Source organism: Delphinus delphis, chromosome 20, assembly GCF_949987515.2.
Source record: "Delphinus delphis chromosome 20, mDelDel1.2, whole genome shotgun sequence".
NCBI lineage: Eukaryota > Metazoa > Chordata > Mammalia > Artiodactyla > Delphinidae > Delphinus > Delphinus delphis.
In genome coordinates this window covers 51,849,816-51,867,152 of record NC_082702.1, presented here as the reverse complement: position 1 = coordinate 51,867,152, position 17,337 = coordinate 51,849,816, and the positions used below count along the sequence as shown (strand labels likewise).

The 17,337-nt window shown below is 42.5% G+C and overlaps 1 protein-coding gene across 1 annotated transcript in view; it reads left to right on the top strand.

Annotated features, from left to right (window-relative positions):
- The window catches only part of CDYL2 (chromodomain Y like 2), a 182,180-nt gene that overhangs the window by 49,085 nt on the left and 115,758 nt on the right, over positions 1-17,337 (top strand). The window lies entirely within an intron of this gene.

The following is a 17,337-nucleotide window of genomic DNA, read 5'->3' as shown; positions in this document are numbered from 1 at the left end:
GAGCTGCATGAGCTGCTTGTAAATTTTGGAGATTAATCCTTTGTCAGTTGCTTCATTTGCAAATATTTTCTCCCATTCTGAGGGTTGTCTTTTTGTCTTGTTTATGGTTTCCTTTGTTGTGCAAAAGCTTTGAAGTTTCATTAGGTCCCATTTGTTTATTTTTGTTTTTATTTCCATTTCTCTAGGAGGTGGATCAAAAAGGATCTTGCTGTGATTTATGTCATAGAGTGTCCTGCCTATGTTTTCCTCTAAGAGTTTGATAGTTTCTGGCCTTATATTTATTATATATTTTATATATAAAATATATAATTCTGGTCTTATATATTTTGAGCTTATTTTTGTGTATGGTGTTAGGGAGTGATCTAATCTCATACTTTTACATGTAGCTGTCCAGTTTTCCCAGCACCACTTATTGAAGAGGCTGTCCTTTCTCCACTGTACATTCCTGCCTCCTTTATCAAAGATAAGGTGACCATATGTGCGTGGGTTTATCTCTGGGCTTTCTATCCTGTTGCATTGATCTATCTTTCTGTTTTTGTGTCAGTACCATACTGTCTTGATTACTGTAGCTTTGTAGTATAGTCTGAAGTCAGGGAACCTGATTCCTCCAGCTCCGTTTTTCGTTCTCAAGATTGTTTTGGCTATTCGGGGTCTTTTGTGCTTCCATACAAATTGGGAAATTTTTTGTTTTAGTTCTGTGAAAAATGCCAGTGGTAGTTTGATAGGGATTGCATTGAATCTGTAGATTGCTTTGGGTAGTAGAGTCATTTTCACAATGTTGATTCTTCCAATCCAAGAACATGGTATATCTCTCCATCTATTTGTATCATCTTTAATTTCTTTCATCAGTGTCTTACAATTTTCTGCATACAGGTCTCTTGTCTCCTTAGGTAAGTTTATTCCTAGATATTTTATTCTTTTTGTTGCAATGGTAAATGGGAGTGTTTTCTTGATTTCACTTTCAGATTTTTCATCATTAGTGTATAGGAATGCCAGAGATTTCTGTGCATTAATTTTGTGTCCTGCTACTTTACCAAATTCATTGATCAGCTCCAGTAGTTTTCAGGTAGCATCTTCAGGATTCTCTATATATAATATCATGTCATCTGCAAACAGTGACAACTTTACTTCTTCTTTTCCGATTTGGATTCCTTTTATTTCCTTTTCTTCTCTGATTGCTGTGGCTAAAACTCCCAAAACTATGTTGAATAAGAGTGGTGAGAGTGGGCAACCTTGTCTTGTTCCTGATCTTAGTGGAAATGCTTTCAGTTTTTCACCATTGAGGACGATGTTGGCTGTGGGTTTGTCATATATGGCCTTTATTATGTTGAGAAAAGTTCCCTCTATGCCTACTTTCTGCAGGGTTTTTATCATAAATGGGTGTTGAATTTTGTCAAAAGCTTTCTCTGCATCTATTGAGATAATCGTATGGTTTTTCTCCTTCAATTTGTTAATATGGTGTATCACGTTGATTGATTTGCATATATTGAAGAATCCTTGCATTCCTGGAATAAACCCCACTGGATCATGGTGTATGATCCTTTTAATGTGCTGTTGGATTCTGTTTGCTAGTATTTTGTTGAGGATTTTTGCATATATGTTCATCAGTGATATTGGCCTGTAGTTTTCTTTCTTTGTGATATTCTTGTCTGGTTTTGGTATCAGGGTGATGGTGGCCTCGTAGAATGAGTTTGGGAGTGTTCCTGCCTCTGCTATATTTTGGAAGAGTTTGAGAAGGATAGGTGTTAGCTCTTCTCCAAATGTTTGATAGAATTCGCCTGCGAAGCCATCTGGTCCTGGGCTTTTGTTTGTTGGAAGATTTTTAATCACAGTTTCAATTTCAGTTCTTGTGACTGGTCTGTTCATATTTTCTATTTCTTCCTGATTTAGTCTTGGCAGATTGTGCATTTCTAAGAATTTGACCATTTCTTCCAGGTTGTCCATTTTATTGGCATAGAGTTGCTTGTAGTAATCTCTCATGATCCTTTGTATTTCTGCAGTGTCTGTTGTTACTTCTCCTTTTTCATTTCTAATTCTATTGATTTGAGTCTTCTCCCTTTTTTTCTTGATGAGTCTGGCTAATGGTTTATCAATTTTGTTTATCTTCTCAAAGAACCAGCTTTTAGTTTTATTGATCTTTGCTGTCGTTTCCTTCATTTCTTTTTCATTTATTTCTGATCTGATTTTTATGATTTCTTTCCTTCTGCTAACTTTGGGTTTTTTTTGTTCTTCTTTCTCTAATTGCTTTAGGTGCAAGGTTAGGCTTTTTATTTGAGATGTTTCCTGTTTCTTAAGGTAGGATTGTATTGCTCTAAACTTCCCTCTTAGAACTGCTTTTGCAGTTTTGGGTCGTCGTGTCTGCATTGTCATTTGTTTCTAGGTATTTTTAAATATCCTCTTTGATTTCTTCAGTGATCACTTCGTTATTACGTAATGTATTGTTTAGCCTCCATGAGTTTGTATTTTTTACAGATCTTTTCCTGTAATTGATATCTAGTCTCATGGCGTTGTGGTTGGAAAAGATACTTGATACAATTTCAGTTTTCTTAAATTTACCAAGGCTTGATTTGTGACCCAAGATATGATCTATCCTGGAGAATGTTCCACGAGCACTTGAGAAAAATGTGTATTCTGTTGTTTTTGGATGGAATGTCCTATAAATATCAATTAAGTCCATCTTGTTTAATGTATCATTTAGAGCTTGTGTTTCCTCATTTATTTTCATTTTGGATGGTCTGTCCATTGGTGAAAGTGGGGTGTTAAAGTCCCCTACTATGAATGCGTTACTGTCGATTTCCCCTTTTATGGCTGTTAGTATTTGCCTTATATATTGAGGTGCTCCTATGTTGGGTGCATAAATATTTGCAATTGTTATATCTTCTTCTTGGATCGATCCCTTGGTCATTATGTAGTGTCCTTCTTTGTCTCGTCTAATACAGTCTTTATTTTAAAGTCTATTTTGTCTGATATGAGAATTGCTACTCCAGCTTTCTTTTGGTTTCCATTTGCATGAAATATCTTTTTCCATCCCCTTAGTTTCAGTTTGTATGTGTCTCTAGGTCTGAAGTGGGTCTCTTGTAGACAGTGTATATATGGGTTTTGTTTTTGTATCCATTCAGCCAATCTGTGTCTTTTGGTGGGAGCATTTAGTCCATTTACATTTAAGGTAATTATAGATATGTATGTTCCTATTCCCATTTTCTTAATTGTTTTGGGTTCGTTATTGTAGGTCTTTTCCTTCTCTTGTGTTTCTTGCCTAGAGAAGTTCCTTTAGCAGTTGTTGTAGAGCTGGTTTGGTGGTGCTGAACTCTCTCAGCTTTTGCTTGTGTGTAAAGGTTTTAATTTCTCCATCAAATCTGAATGAGATCCTTGCTGGGTAGAGTAATCTTGGCTGCAGGTTTTTCTCCTTCATCACGTTAAATATGTCTTGCCAGTCCCTTCTGTCTTACAGAGTTTCTGCTGAAAGATCAGCTCTTAACCTTATGGGGATTTCCTTGTGTGTTATTTGTTGTTTTTCCCTTGCTGCTTTTAATATGTTTTCTTTGTATTTAATTTTTGACAGTTTGATTAATATGTGTCTTGGCGTATTTCTCCTTGGATTTATCCTGTATGGGACTCTCTGTGCTTCCTGGACTTGATTAACTATTTCCTTTCCCATATTAAGGAAGTTTTCAAGTATAGTCTCTTCAAATATTTTCTCAGTCCCTTTCTTTTTCTCTTCTTCTTCTTGAACCCCTATAATTCGAATGTTGGTGCGTTTAATGTTGTCCCAGAGGTCTCTGAGACTGTCCTCAGTTTTTTTCATTCTTTTTTCTTTATTCTGCTCTGCAGTAGTTATTTCCACTATTTTATCTTCCAGGTCACTTATCTGTTCTTCTGCCTCAGTTATCCTGCTATTGATCCCCTCTAGAGTATTTTTCATTTCATTTATTGTGTTGTTCATCATTGTTTGTTTCATCTTTAGTTCTTCTAGGTCCTTGTTAAATGTTTCTTATATTTATTCTATTTCCAAGATTTTGGATCATCTTTACTATCATTATTCTGAATTCTTTTTCAGGTAGACTGCCTATTTCCTCTTCATTTGTTAGGTGTGGTGGGTTTTTGCCTTGCTCCTTCATCTGCTGTGTGTTTCTCTGTCTTCTCATTTTGCTTAACTTACTGTGTTTGGGATCTCCTTTTTGCAGGCTGCAGGTTCATAGTTCCCATTGTTTTTGGTGTCTGTCCCCAGGCTAAGGTTGGTTCAGTGGGTTCTGTAGGCTTCCTGGTGGAGGGTACTAGTGCCTGTGTTCAGGTGGATGAGGCTGGATCTTGTCTTTCTGGTGGGCAGGTCCACATCTGGTGGTGTGTTTTGAGGTGTCTGTGGACTTACTATGATTTTAGACAGCCTGTCTGCTAATGGGTGGGGTTGTGTTTCTGTCTTGCTAGTTGTTTGGCATAGGATGTCCAGCACTGTAGCTTGCTGGTCGTTGAGTGAAGCTGGGTGCTGGTGTTGAGATGGAGATCTCTGGGAGATTTTCGCCATTTGATATTATGTGGAGCTGGGAGGTCTCTTGTGGACGAGTGTCCTGAAGTTGGCTCTCCCACCTCAGAGGCACAGCACTGACTCCTGGCTGCAGCACCAAGAGCCTTTCATCCACACGGCTCAGAATAAAAGGGAGATAAAGTAGAAAGAATGAATTAGTAGAAGTAGAAAGAAAGAAAGGACGGAGGGAGGGACGGAGGGAGGGAGGAAGGAAGGAAGGAGGGAAGGAAAGAAAAAAAGAAAGAAAGAAGATAAAGTAAAATAAAATAAGAGAAAATATAATAAAGTTATTTAAAAATATATAATTATTAAGAGAAAAAAAACGGACGGATAGAACCCTAGGACAAATGGTGGAAGCAAAGCTATACAGACAAAATCTCACACAGAAGCGTACACATACACACTCACAAAAAGAGGAAAAGGGGAAAAAATCATAAATCTTGCTCGCAAAGTCCACCTCCTCAATTTGGGATGATTCGTTGTCTAAAGGAGGGAAGGAAGGAAAGAAAGAACGAAGATACAGTAAAATAAAATAAAGTTATTAAAATAAAAAGTAATTATAAAGAAAAAAATTTTTAAAAAAGAAAAAAAAGGACGGATAGAACCCTCGGACAAATGGTGGAAGCAAAGCTATACAGACAAAATCTCACATAGAAGCATATACATACACACTCACAAAAAGAGGAAAAGGGGAAAAAAATCATAACTCTTGCTCTCAAAGTCCGCCTCCTCAATTTGGGATGATTCGTTGTCCATTCAGGTATTCCACAGATGCAGGTACATCAAGTTGATTGTGGAGATTTAATCCACTGCTTCTGAGGCTGCTGGGAGAGATTTCCCTTTCTCTTCTTTGTTCGCACAGTTCCTGGGGTTCAGCCTTGGATTTGGCCCCGCCTCTGCGTGTAGGGCGCCGGAGGGCGTCTGTTCTTCGCTCAGACAGGATGGGGTTAAAGGAGCCGCTGATTAGGGGGCTCTGGCTCACTCAGGACAGGGAGAGGGAGGGGCACGGAGTGCGGGGTGGGCCTGCGGCGGCGGAGGCCGGCATGACGTTGCAGCTGCCTGAGGCGCGCCGTGCGTTCTCCCGGGGAAGTTGTCCCTGGATCCCGGGACCCTGGCAGTGGCGGGCTGCGCAGGCTCCCCGGAAGTGGGGTGTGGATAGTGACCTGTGCTCGCACACAGGCTTCTTGGTGGCAGCAGCAGCAGCCTTAGCGTCTCATGCCCGTCTCTGGGGTCCGCGCTGTTAGCCGCGGCTCGTGCCCGTTTCTGGAGCTCCTTTAAGCAGCGCTCTTAATCCCCTCTCCTCGCGCACCAGGAAACAGAGGTAAGAAAAGGTCTCTTGCCTCTTCGGCAGCTCCAGACTTTTCCCCGGACTCCCTCCCGGCCAGCCGTGGCGCACTAACCCCCTTCAGGCTGTGTTCATGCAGCCAACCCCCGTCCTCTGCCTGGGATCCGACCTCTGAAGACCGACCCTCAGCTCCCAGCCCTGCCCGCCCCGGCGGGTGAGCAGACAAGCCTCTCGGGCTGGTGAGTGCCGGTCGGCACTGATCCTCTGTGCGGGAATCTCTCCGCTTTGCCCTCCACACCCCTGTTGCTGTGCTCTCCTCTGCGGCTTCGAAGCTTTCCCCCTCCGCCACGCTGTCTCCGCCCGCGAAGGGGCTTCCTAGTGTGTGCACACTTTTCCTCCTTCACACCTCCCTCCCACTGGTGCAGGTCTCGTCCCTATCCTTTTGTCTCTGTTTATTTTTTTTTCTTTTGCCCTACCCAGGTACGTGGGGGGTTTCTTGCCTCTAGGGAGGTGTGAGGTCTTCTGCCAGCGTTCAGTAGGTGCTCTTCAGGAGTCGCTCCACGTGTAGATGTATTTCTGGTGTATCTGTGGGGAGGAAGGCGATCTCCGCATCCTACTCCTCCACCATCTTCCCGGAAGCCCTCCCGTATTTGCTTCTGATATTGGGGTCCTGTATTTGCTCCCGGCTTAAGCGCCTTTTGTCCTGAGTCCCAGACTCTTGTCCACGCATCCCTCAGAAAGCCATATAGTCTGTTTCACATTGGGCTCTGCCCGTGTATTGGTTGCAGCCGCTCCTGCAGGGGACGTCTGATACATCCATGTCCTTGCTGGTGCTTCACAGGTTGGCAAACATTGATTACCGTTTGTGTCTAACCAAGCATCTCAGTACCCTTCTCCATGCATGATGGTGGCTCTTAGGAGCATGTTGGAGACTAGGGTTGTGCTGAGCCTGTAAAATAGGGATAAAAATTGCACTTGCCTTGAAGGATTACTGTGAAGATCAAATAAGATGATGCATAAGGCATGCTTCTGTCATCATCATCCCATTATAATCCATCCTCCCAGTGCCTCCTACCTCGTTTCTTCCCAGAAACCTGGTTAGTTACCCGGGCTTTTGACAAAGTGGGTTATATATTTTAGAAACAAATTCTTTGTGAGAAATATGTATTCTACGTATCTTCTCACAATCTGTGGATTACCTTTATATTTTCTTAATTGCGTCTTTTGATAAGCAGAAGTTCTTAATTTTAAGGAAGTATACTTAATCAGTCTCTTCCTTTATATATAAAAGCTTCTTAATGCTTTTTGTGTCCTAGTTTAAGAAGGCTTTCTACCTGAAGGTCATGAAGATGTTCTCCTTTGCTATTTATAGAATATTCATTGTTTGACCTATTGCATTTAGATAGGTGGTCATCTGGAATTGATTTTTTGTGTATGGTATGAGGTGGGGGGCATCAAGCTTCTTTTTATTTTTAATGTTGGGAATCCACTGTTTCTTGAAAGGGTTATTTTTTTCCCTACCTCAGTGTTCCCCTTATAATATACTGATTGACCATATATATATGGCTCTGTCTCTGTTACGTTACTAAAGACTGATGTAAATGAGAGTTTTACTACTTCCCAAAACTTTAGGAAACTTTGACTCCATTTGTCCCACTTCTTCGTTAATGTTGCCATGCATTTTCCTTCTACAGAATTTTAAAGACCACATGCTATTATTATTCATTGAATTAAATATTCATTTATATTTACTCACATATTTATTCTTTCTGCTGATTTCCATTCTTTATTGCATTTCCAAATTTCATTGTGAGAGAATTTTTCTTCTTCCTAAATAATTCTTTTTAGTTTATCTGTAACAGTGGCATGACCCTGAGAAATGATCGTATGCATCTTTTTCCAACTCTACATTCAGTGATGTCACCTTGGTGGCTTAAAATCAGTCATGGTGGGAGTATTTATATCACAGAAATAGAAAACTACAACTAGTTTTGTTAAATATTTACTAGCACATCACTGGTTGGTGGCAAATTCTTTCAGCTGTTGTGCATCTCACAGTGTCCCTTTTTTTACTTCACTTTAGAAGGGTATTTCCATAGGATAAGGCCTTCTAAGTGGCATTTATTTTCTCTCAGAAATTCTATTATTTTTATTGAGAACTCAGATGTTAGTTTTATTGTTGTCTTTTTTTTTTTTTTTGGTATGTGGGCCTCTCACTGCTGTGGCCTTTCCCGTTGCGGAGCACAGGCTCTGGACGCGCAGGCTCAGCGCCCATGGCTCACGGGCCCAGCCGCTCAGCAGCATGTGGGATCTTCCCGGACTAGGGCACGGACCCGTGTCCCCTGCATCGGCAGGCGGACTGTCAACCACTGCGCCACCAGGGAAGCCCTAATCAGTCCTTTTAAAAGAACTGATTGGTTTTTTTTGACCCAGTCTTCTGTTTTTACTTTTTTATTTTTATTGGAGTATAGTTGATTTACAGTGTTGTGTTAGGTTCAGATATATATATATATATCTCCATTCTTTTTCAGATTCTTTTCCCATATAGGTTATTACAGAATATTGAGTAGAGTTTCCTCTGCTATACAGTAGGTCTTTATTAGTTATTTACTTTATATGTAGTCTTGTATATATGTTAATCCCAATTCCTAATTTATCACTTCCCCCCACGTTTCCCTTTTGGTAACCATAACTTTGATTCCAAGATCTGTGATTCTGAGATCATTTGTATCTTTTTAAAAATTAGATTACACATATGAGTCATATCATTTGTTATTTGTCTTTGTCTGACTTAATTTCACTTAGTATGATAATCTCTAGGTCCATCCATGTTCCTGCAAATGGCATTATTTCATTCTTTTTATGTCTGAGTAATATTCCATCATATACATGTACCACGTCTTCTTTATCCATTCATCTGTTGATGGACATTTAGGTTGCTTCCATGTCTTGGCTACTGTAAATAGTGCTGCAGTGAATATTGGGGAGCATGTATCTTTTGGAATTATGGTTTTCTCTGGATATATGCCCAGGATTGGGATTGCTGGATAATATGGTAGTTCTATATTTAGTTTTTTAAGGAAGCTTTTACTTTTTATTTCTCGTAATTATTTTAAAAAATTAATCCCTTTCTCCTTTGATTAGGATCATTTTGTTTGTTTGTTTTTTCCCTAGCTTTTTTTTAAAAATAAATTTATTTCTTTATTTTTGGCTGCATTGGGTCTTTGTTGCTGTGTGCTTCTCATTGTAGTGGCTTCTCTTTGTTGTGGAGCATGGGCTCTAGGCGCACGGGCTTCGTAGTTGTGGCACACAGGCTTAGTAGTTGTGGCTCGTGGGCTCTAGGGCACAGGCTCAGTAGTTGTGGCGCATGGGCTTAGTTGCTCTGTGGCATGTGGGATCTTCCGGGACCAGGGATGAAACCCATGACCCCTGCATTGGCAGGTGGATTCTTAACCACTGTGCCACCAGGGAAGCCCTATTCTTATATTCTTCATGGTAGTATTTAGACATGTCCAGAGAGAACATATGATTAGCTCCCTTCTAAGATGTTACCCTCTTTGATGGGTTTCTTTATGTCAGCGTGGAGTATTTTGGAACCCGTGGCCATGTTGGGCCCCTTAGAGCTCTCAGTGCAGTGAAGTTTAGGAGAGTGGGCGATGGGGGACAGTTAAGGTCAGGGGTCGTAAGTTATGTTGGGGATGGGGTTGGTGGTGGTGGTTGAGGAGCTGGGTCTTATGGTAGTTGGGGGTGATGGTAATAATGAATTGAGTTGTTTCACTAATGTTCCTCTCTTCTTCACAAGGATCCTTCATGGTACATCTTGTTAGCCCAGTTTTCCATTTGTGCAAACCAAGCTCCAGGGATGAAGTGGACTAGCTCAGGGTTCCCCACCTGAGTTTTAAACGGCAGACCCAGGATACAAAAGCTGTGCCTCTGGCCCCCAAACCTGCACTCTTTCCTTTATGTTCTGCTGTCTTCCCAGAACACCTACTGGTGTGAACCGGCTCCATGGTTGAACCTGTGTGTTGGGGGCTGGGATCACAGGGCTGACTGTGCCCTGCTTCCTAAGGGCTCATGGTCTAGGGGGGAAGACGAACAAACGTAGAATGTTTGGATTCAGGAATCTTGCCTGAGAATCCAGGAAAGGCTTCTTGGTGCTGATGTCTGATCACAGACTTCAAGCGTGAGTAAGGGCCCGCCAGGTAGGCAGAAGTGGGAAGGCTGTTGCATTCAGACGAAACAGCCGAAGCCAGATAAACAGGTCTGTAACAGAGATGAGACTTGGTGGGGTGTACGAGTCTGTAAGGCAAAGAAGCTGGGGTGCGTGCTTGGTGGTCCCGGAAGAGTCCGTGTGGACAGCTTTTGGGTGTGGCCATGTGTGGGTCTCTGGCCTCAGAAGTTGGGAGGGAAACAAATGCAAGAAGTGGCTCCAGAAAGAAGACCACCCCGTTCCCACCAGCTACCACCGCCAGTGCCACCGCCACTGCTTCTTGCGACAGCGCTGATGACAGTGACCGCCAGCACTTATCCAACACTAACTGGGTCCCTGTGCCTCGCGCTTTGCATGCAATATCTTCCTAAATCCTTTCCCAAACCCCATGAAGCCTCGGTATTTTAATAACGAAGAACCCCGGGCTTAGAGAAGGTAAGCCCATACCTGCAGTCCCACAGCTCAGAAGTTGCCAAGCCAGGATTTGAACCCCGCCAACTCTTGACACCAGATGCTGTGTTCTTCACCGAGGGGTCCAGGCTGGTCATGCAAATGAGGAAGATGATGTGTGGTGGACGTTTTCCCAGTCTTCTTGAAATATGTGGGCTTTTCGTCCACCTTTTGTTTTATTTTTATGTTTTGATGCTTTTGAGGACAGAGAGCTATTTCTATGCCGTAAGAAAACCAACAGCACACATGATGATAAACGGCACCTGACGCTCAGCTCTGGGGACACTATAGCCCAGAGCGGGGAGTGTGGCAAACCCAGGAGGGCCAGTCGTTAAATACAGCCAGTATTGGAATGTGGACCCAGGGCTGCCAGTTCTTCCTTTCTCTTACTTTTTGTTTTGAAGAGAAGCTAGGATTTTACGTGAAGTCTACCTGGTTTTAAGAGTCAGCTCAGTTTTTAAATGACCCTAAGCCAACAATAGTAGGGCTGTGGGGGAAGCAGTCTCCCAGAGAGAGGTCTCTGTGCTGCGCCGTCTGGCTAGAGACACTCCTGCAACCTTGCTGGTCTCCCTCACACCCTGGGGAGGGGCTGCCCCACGTGGTGTAGCTCTTTCGTGGCCTGTATGGTGGCCGAGTGAAGATTCTGTGTGGGCTTTCGGAGCCAGGAATCATTCTCAGTCTGTCTAGAACCCTCGACTTCCTGTGCCCTCCGTTCTTGGGGTTACTTTTTTCTGTCTTCAACACCGATTCAGAACAGTCAGAAGATTCCAGAACGCTTGAGAGGACACAAAGAAAATTGGTTAGAATCCGCACTTCAAGAAAGTTGGTTGTGGGCTTCCCTGGTGGCGCAGTGGTTAAGAATACACCTGCCAACACAGGGGACACGGGTTTGAGCCCTGGTCCGGGAAGATCCCACATGCCGCGGAGCAACTAAGCCCGTGCGCCACAACTACTGAGCCTGCGCTCTAGAGCCCGTGAGCCACAACTACTGAGCCCACGTGCCACAACTACTGAAGTCTGCACGCCTAGAGCCTGTGCTCCGCAACAAGAGAAGCCACCGCAGTAAGAAGCCCATGCACCTCAACGAGGAGTAGCCCCCGCTCTCTGCAACTAGAGAAAGCCCGTGCGCAGCAACGAAGACCCAACGCAGCCAATCAATCAATCAATAAAATAAAATAAAATAAAAAAAGAAACCTGGTTGTAAGAAGAAAACCAGAGGTCACGGCTGGAGTCAGTGCCCAATGGAACATTTCAAGCACGTTTAAAAAGCCCTTTTCGTCCTGTTGCACAATGCACTCCTGAATCGGGATTATAAAGTCAGCTCTCCCCTGGTCAGCGGGGTAGGCTCATTTTGTGTCCTTTTATTACACACTCAGCCCATGCTTCTGCCCAGGTAGACAGAGTGGAATTCAGCCACCCATCACTTGCAGATCTTTATGCGGATGGGGGATAATGGCCCCTGTTTTCGCCCAGATACAGCCCAGCACCCTGATATGGTACCTGGTGGGAGGTACCTCACCCTCAGAGCCAAAGGTGGAAGGTAGGGCTAGGGAACAGGTCTGGTCTTGTGAGTTTCATTCCCTTTACAGTTCACTCTTCAGATTCAGAGGAATTGGGTGCAGATGATGCCCACTGGGCAGGTCGGCAGCAGGTGTGCTGATTGGCAGGAGGAAGGGGTGTCCTAACAACCACAGGGCTGTTCAGTCAGGTGGCGGTGATGTGCTACCAGTCTGGGTAAACAGTGGTGTCATTGGTCCTCCCTGCCTTCCCCCGTCCTCTGAGGTAGGAGGAGCAACAAGAATGGATCAGGATCGAAACCTTTCCAAGTGCATAACCACACCCTAGTGTTCAGTTTAAAAACCTCGGTCCTGTGTAGGGTTGATTTCAGATGGCCCACAGGCATCATAGAGTGATGTTGCAATTGTGTTGTTTTGCTCCTCAAAGCCAAATCTAGGAGCAAAATCACCTCCTCTTACAAGCTGGAAACCTGTACGCTGTCATCTCTTTGTAAAAATAGTAGTAGTAATCGCTAACGTGTATCGTTTTATTGAGTCCTTACAGTAGCAGACATCATTTGAAGTGTTTTATAGGTATTAACTCATTTAATCTTCATACCAACTCTAAGAGGTGGGCACTGTTATTCTCCTCCTCCTACGGATGAGAAACTTAAAGCCCAGAGAGGTTATATGACTTTCTCAAGGTCACCCAGCTGGTAAGTGGTCGGGCCGGGATTACGTACCCCAGGTGCTCTCGATTCTATTCTGACTGCCTTTTGCCTTGGGGTCTTTGAGTGTCTGGGACAGGGTTTCATTTGGGATCCTGGTTTTGGGGTCACTAATGTCCTAGGGAGTGGACATCTGGCTTTCTAGGTGTTCACTTCACACAAAAGAGGTTGCCTGGTGTTGGGCACAGGTCAGGGGATTTGGAATCAGACAGTCTCAGTTAAAAATCCCCCCCCAGCCCTCCCCCATATTCTAGCCAGGGCACCCTCTGGCAGCTTGTTTGAACTTCTTATCTTGGTTGTTTTAATGGGCAGGATGCTTGCAATACCTGGCTTTTGGGGGTGCTTGTGCAGGTGAAGGAAACAAGCGTTGTGCACGCACTCGTGCACAACTAGAGGACCTCTAGCAGTGGTGCTTTTATTGTTCCATCTCTGTCACTGGCCCTGTGGTACCCAAGGGGGCCCCTGGGTGCCTGTGTGCAGAGCTGTCCTGAGAGAAGAGGAGGCAGGTGGCTCAGTACCACTGTGTAGCTCGGTGCTGGGCTTGTATAACTCATAGCAGGAGGGTGATGGTCCAAGATTGTCACCTTTCTGATTATGTGTGAATGTGCTGCCTGTTGTCACAAGGATAAAATGACTGCTTTGCTACCCTGTCAGCCAAGAAGAGAGCCTGCCAGGGCTGAGTTAACTAGAAGTCCCTTGGCTGTGTTGACACATGGTATCAGACCTTAGTTTGGTCGAGACCCCCATGTGGACTTTCACTGTAGATCTTGGTGAGCTGGTGCAACACCTATCACCTGGGCATGCTGGTTAACCTCCCAGAGCCTTTGTTTCTTCACCCGTGAGTTGGGGACAATGACATTTTCTTGGAAGGTTGTTGGGAGGGTTAAATAAAAAGCCTTCTGAGGTCGGGACTATGGAATAGGGTTTCTTTCAGGAAGGATGTTCTTCCTGGTGTCTGTGTGAAGCGGGTGTTAAGGGATTCAACACATGACAGCACAGAAGAGTTCTGACAGCTTTCTGGAGCTCTGCTGTGGTTCACAGAGTGGCTCACAGAGTGGGGTCGTGGGGAAAGCAAGGCAGGAAAGAGAAGGCACAGAGAACAGGGTGACATCTGCCCGTGCGTGCGAGCCCCTCCCTGGAGTGAGTTTCACAGGACACCACCTTTTTTGCATCTCTGGACTTAGCATCACACTGATTCAGTTTGAATCAATGTGGGGCCTTGTTGAGTTGCTTTAATTTCTCTGTGCCTCAGTTTCTTTATTTTTAAAATGGGACTAAGATACCTAGCTCCCAGGTGTTTGCAAGTCTTGAGTGAATAAATGAGTAAATGGGTGTGAAGTATCTATATGACACACTCACATCGGATGTTCCCTTTTCATTGAGGGGGGTCAGCAGCACCAGTAGCAACAGTACAATCCCACCACCACCCCAGCCACTTACTGTGATACCTTGCGCGTTTAGTAGATGCCACTCCTGTGTTCAGGAGAGACCTTATCTTTCTTTTGGTTTATTCTGTTCACCAGGATGTTGCCTTCTGTCGTCTTCATCCATAATTGTATATGAAGAGGTTAAATGTTAAAAAAATTTTTTTTAAATTTTCAATTAATATGTTTATTATAGGAAATAATCTTACCTGGATTAAGATAATAACAAATAATGGAACATAAGGCTCAAATGTCATGGTTTTGGGGCTTAATGCCAATCCCTCCTCACCAGATGTAGGTGAGACCCTACAAGGATGTAGGGAGCATCTCTCCTGGCTTGTTCTGAATCCTCTTCTCTTGTCCTCACTTTTACAGCATCCTTGGTAATCCTCTCTATCCCAGATACGTTAGTCCCCATTGGCGTGCTACCTCCTATCAGAACTACTGTTATCAGTGCAGACAGTTGTCAGGCCTTTTGTCTGTGGTTCTTTGAGACCCAGACTTTAATTAAAGACTTTCATACTTTGTGAATTCTTTTGACCTCTCTCTCTTGTATGAAATGAAGACGTTTTTATGAACTTTGGGAAGAGAACACCTGGTTTCGGGGCTGCCTCATGCTATCTTTGTTCACTATTTACTCCTGGGAGCAGAAGCCTTGGATTTTGGTGTTTAATTGTTCCATGGCTGTTTTGATGAGGGCTGAAATGGAACCTGAAAATGTGCCTGCGGTGAAGTTAATGTTCAGTACTTGTGAGTGGAAATCCTAAATCAGTGCTTTGTGATTTGAGCCACTCATTCATCCACCCATCCACCCACGCACCCATCCATCATCTTTCCACTCATCTACCCATCCATCTATCCATTAATTCTGTTATGTGCATATGCCAGAATGTACTTTAAATCAATCCCTTTTGTTGGATGTTAGGTAGTGGTCAAGATTCGCTCTTGGTATCGATGCTTCCCCGATGGCATCTTAGTGTTGAAGAGTCTGGGCCTAGGTGGTCACACTTGCCTGGGTTTGAATCCAGGCTCTACCACATACTAGTTGTGTGATGTTGAATGATTTTCTTGATCTCTCTGTGCATCAGTTTCCTCATCTGTAAAAATGGAGATCATATCAGGATCTAGATGTTACCTTTTTAAGAATTAAATTGCACAATCCATTTAAAGCAGAGAACTGTGTCTAATAAGTACACATGGTGCCATAACATGTGATGATGATGTCGCAACTTTGCACATACTTCTGGTTATTTCCTTAGGCCATTTTCTAAAAGTGGAATTACTGATCAAAAGCTGTGACCATTTCACAAAGGTTTTTCACGGGCGTTGCCAAATGGCCCTCCAGGAATGTTGTAAATTAGCCCAGCATTTACTGCTGCCCAGCAATACATGTGAGTGCCCACTTACCTGAACATCTGCCAGTGCTGGTCAGTTATTTTGTCTTTTGCCAATGTTGTGAAAAACGCCAATTCATTGTTTTATTTTTCAAAGTTTTATTACTGGTGAGTTTAAATATCTTTTGTTTGTTTCCTGGTCATTTCACTTTTTTTTTTCCTCCCACAGTTCTTTTCCCTGACCTTTTCCATTGATGTGCTCATCTGTTTCTTACTGAATCATAAGACTCATTTAAAAAAATAATAAACATAATAAATGTTTATCTACCATTTATGTTATGAGTCTTTCCCTCACAATGTTTTTTTCAATTTAGATTATGACACTCTTTGATATACAGACATTTTAACTATTTATGTAACAAAAGCTTTTAAAATTTTCTGTAAGCTTAGAAAGACCTTCTCTATCCCTGAATTACATATGTGTGTGAGTGTATTTATTTGTACATTTAATTCTTGAATTAAACTGTATTCATGTTGGTTGATAGGAGGTAGGCATCTCATAATTTTTCTTTAAATAATTAACCAGTTTTCCAAACCCACTTTCTTTACTGAATCTAGAATCTAAAATGCCATTTTTATTATATACAAAATTCTAATATATATGTATGCATATAATGTATACATAGGTCTATTTCTGAGCTTTTTATGAAATTTCTTTGTTTTTTGTCTCTGCTTACACCAGTTACTACTTTGTTATAGCTCTATGTTTTAATAAATGGTAATGCAAGGCCTGAATTCATTTTCTTTTTGTTTCAAAAATTTCTAGGCTATTCCTGCTTCTTACTTACTTAAAATAAATTTGTCAGGTTTAAAAAATCCAGATGGGATTTTGATTGAAATTGCTTTAAATTTAAAGTTAATCTTGAGAAAATTAACATGTTTATGGTAATGAAACTTCCCATCCACAAATATAGAAGTGTCTTCATTTGGTAAAATTGTTTTTTTTATGTATCACAGTTGTTTTGTGGATTTCTTCATTTAATCCTGCACAATTTTGTTAAGTTTATTTCTAGACATTTTATATTTTTGTTGCCTCCATAAATAGGTTTTTTTTCCCTACTATATTTCCTAACCAGTTATTGCTGAATGTTGATTAGGTCTTTATTTTGTAACCAGACATCTTTCTGAATTTTCTTACTCTAAATTCTTTCAATTCATCTCTCTTGAGCTATTTAGACGTACGATGATTTATGCAAATAATATTTTTTAGATTCTTTCCTATAGATTACCTCTATATTTTTGTTTCCTGCCTTATTGCATTGGCTAGAAGTTTAAAACAATATTTAAAACAATGATTTTAGAAATCAGGGCTGCACTTTTTAGTGGTGCAAAGTTATGCATTACAGAGCTCAAAAGGGTGGGCGTCATGGTTGTCTCTCTGTATTAGGACTTTCAAGTGCTTTCCAGCTAACTTATGCCCATGCTTACAGTTGGCTGTCTCTGTATTCCCTTCTTCCTTCCCCCAGCCTCTACCACTTTAGACTTAAAAGATAAAGAGTGGGAATATATCTGTAGGATCTTGGGCCTTGGGAGGATGGGGGTCGCAGTAGGCAACACAAGTGGCAAATTTCAGGCACGCTGGTTTTTGCTGCATCTTACTGGACTTGCTTATCCCACAGTCTGCACCAAGTTTGAGGAGGGACACTAAAGGACAAACTTGTGTGGATGTCAACCCTGCCTAATTTAGTTAGTCTCTTTTTTTTCTGAGTTAGAGACCTGTAAGCAACTCTCCTGTCTTCTGTAATTTCTGCTTGCCACCCACCCTCCCCTCACGACCACATGGGAGAAAACAACATACAAAGGAGAACCATGAGATGATTCCTGAGTC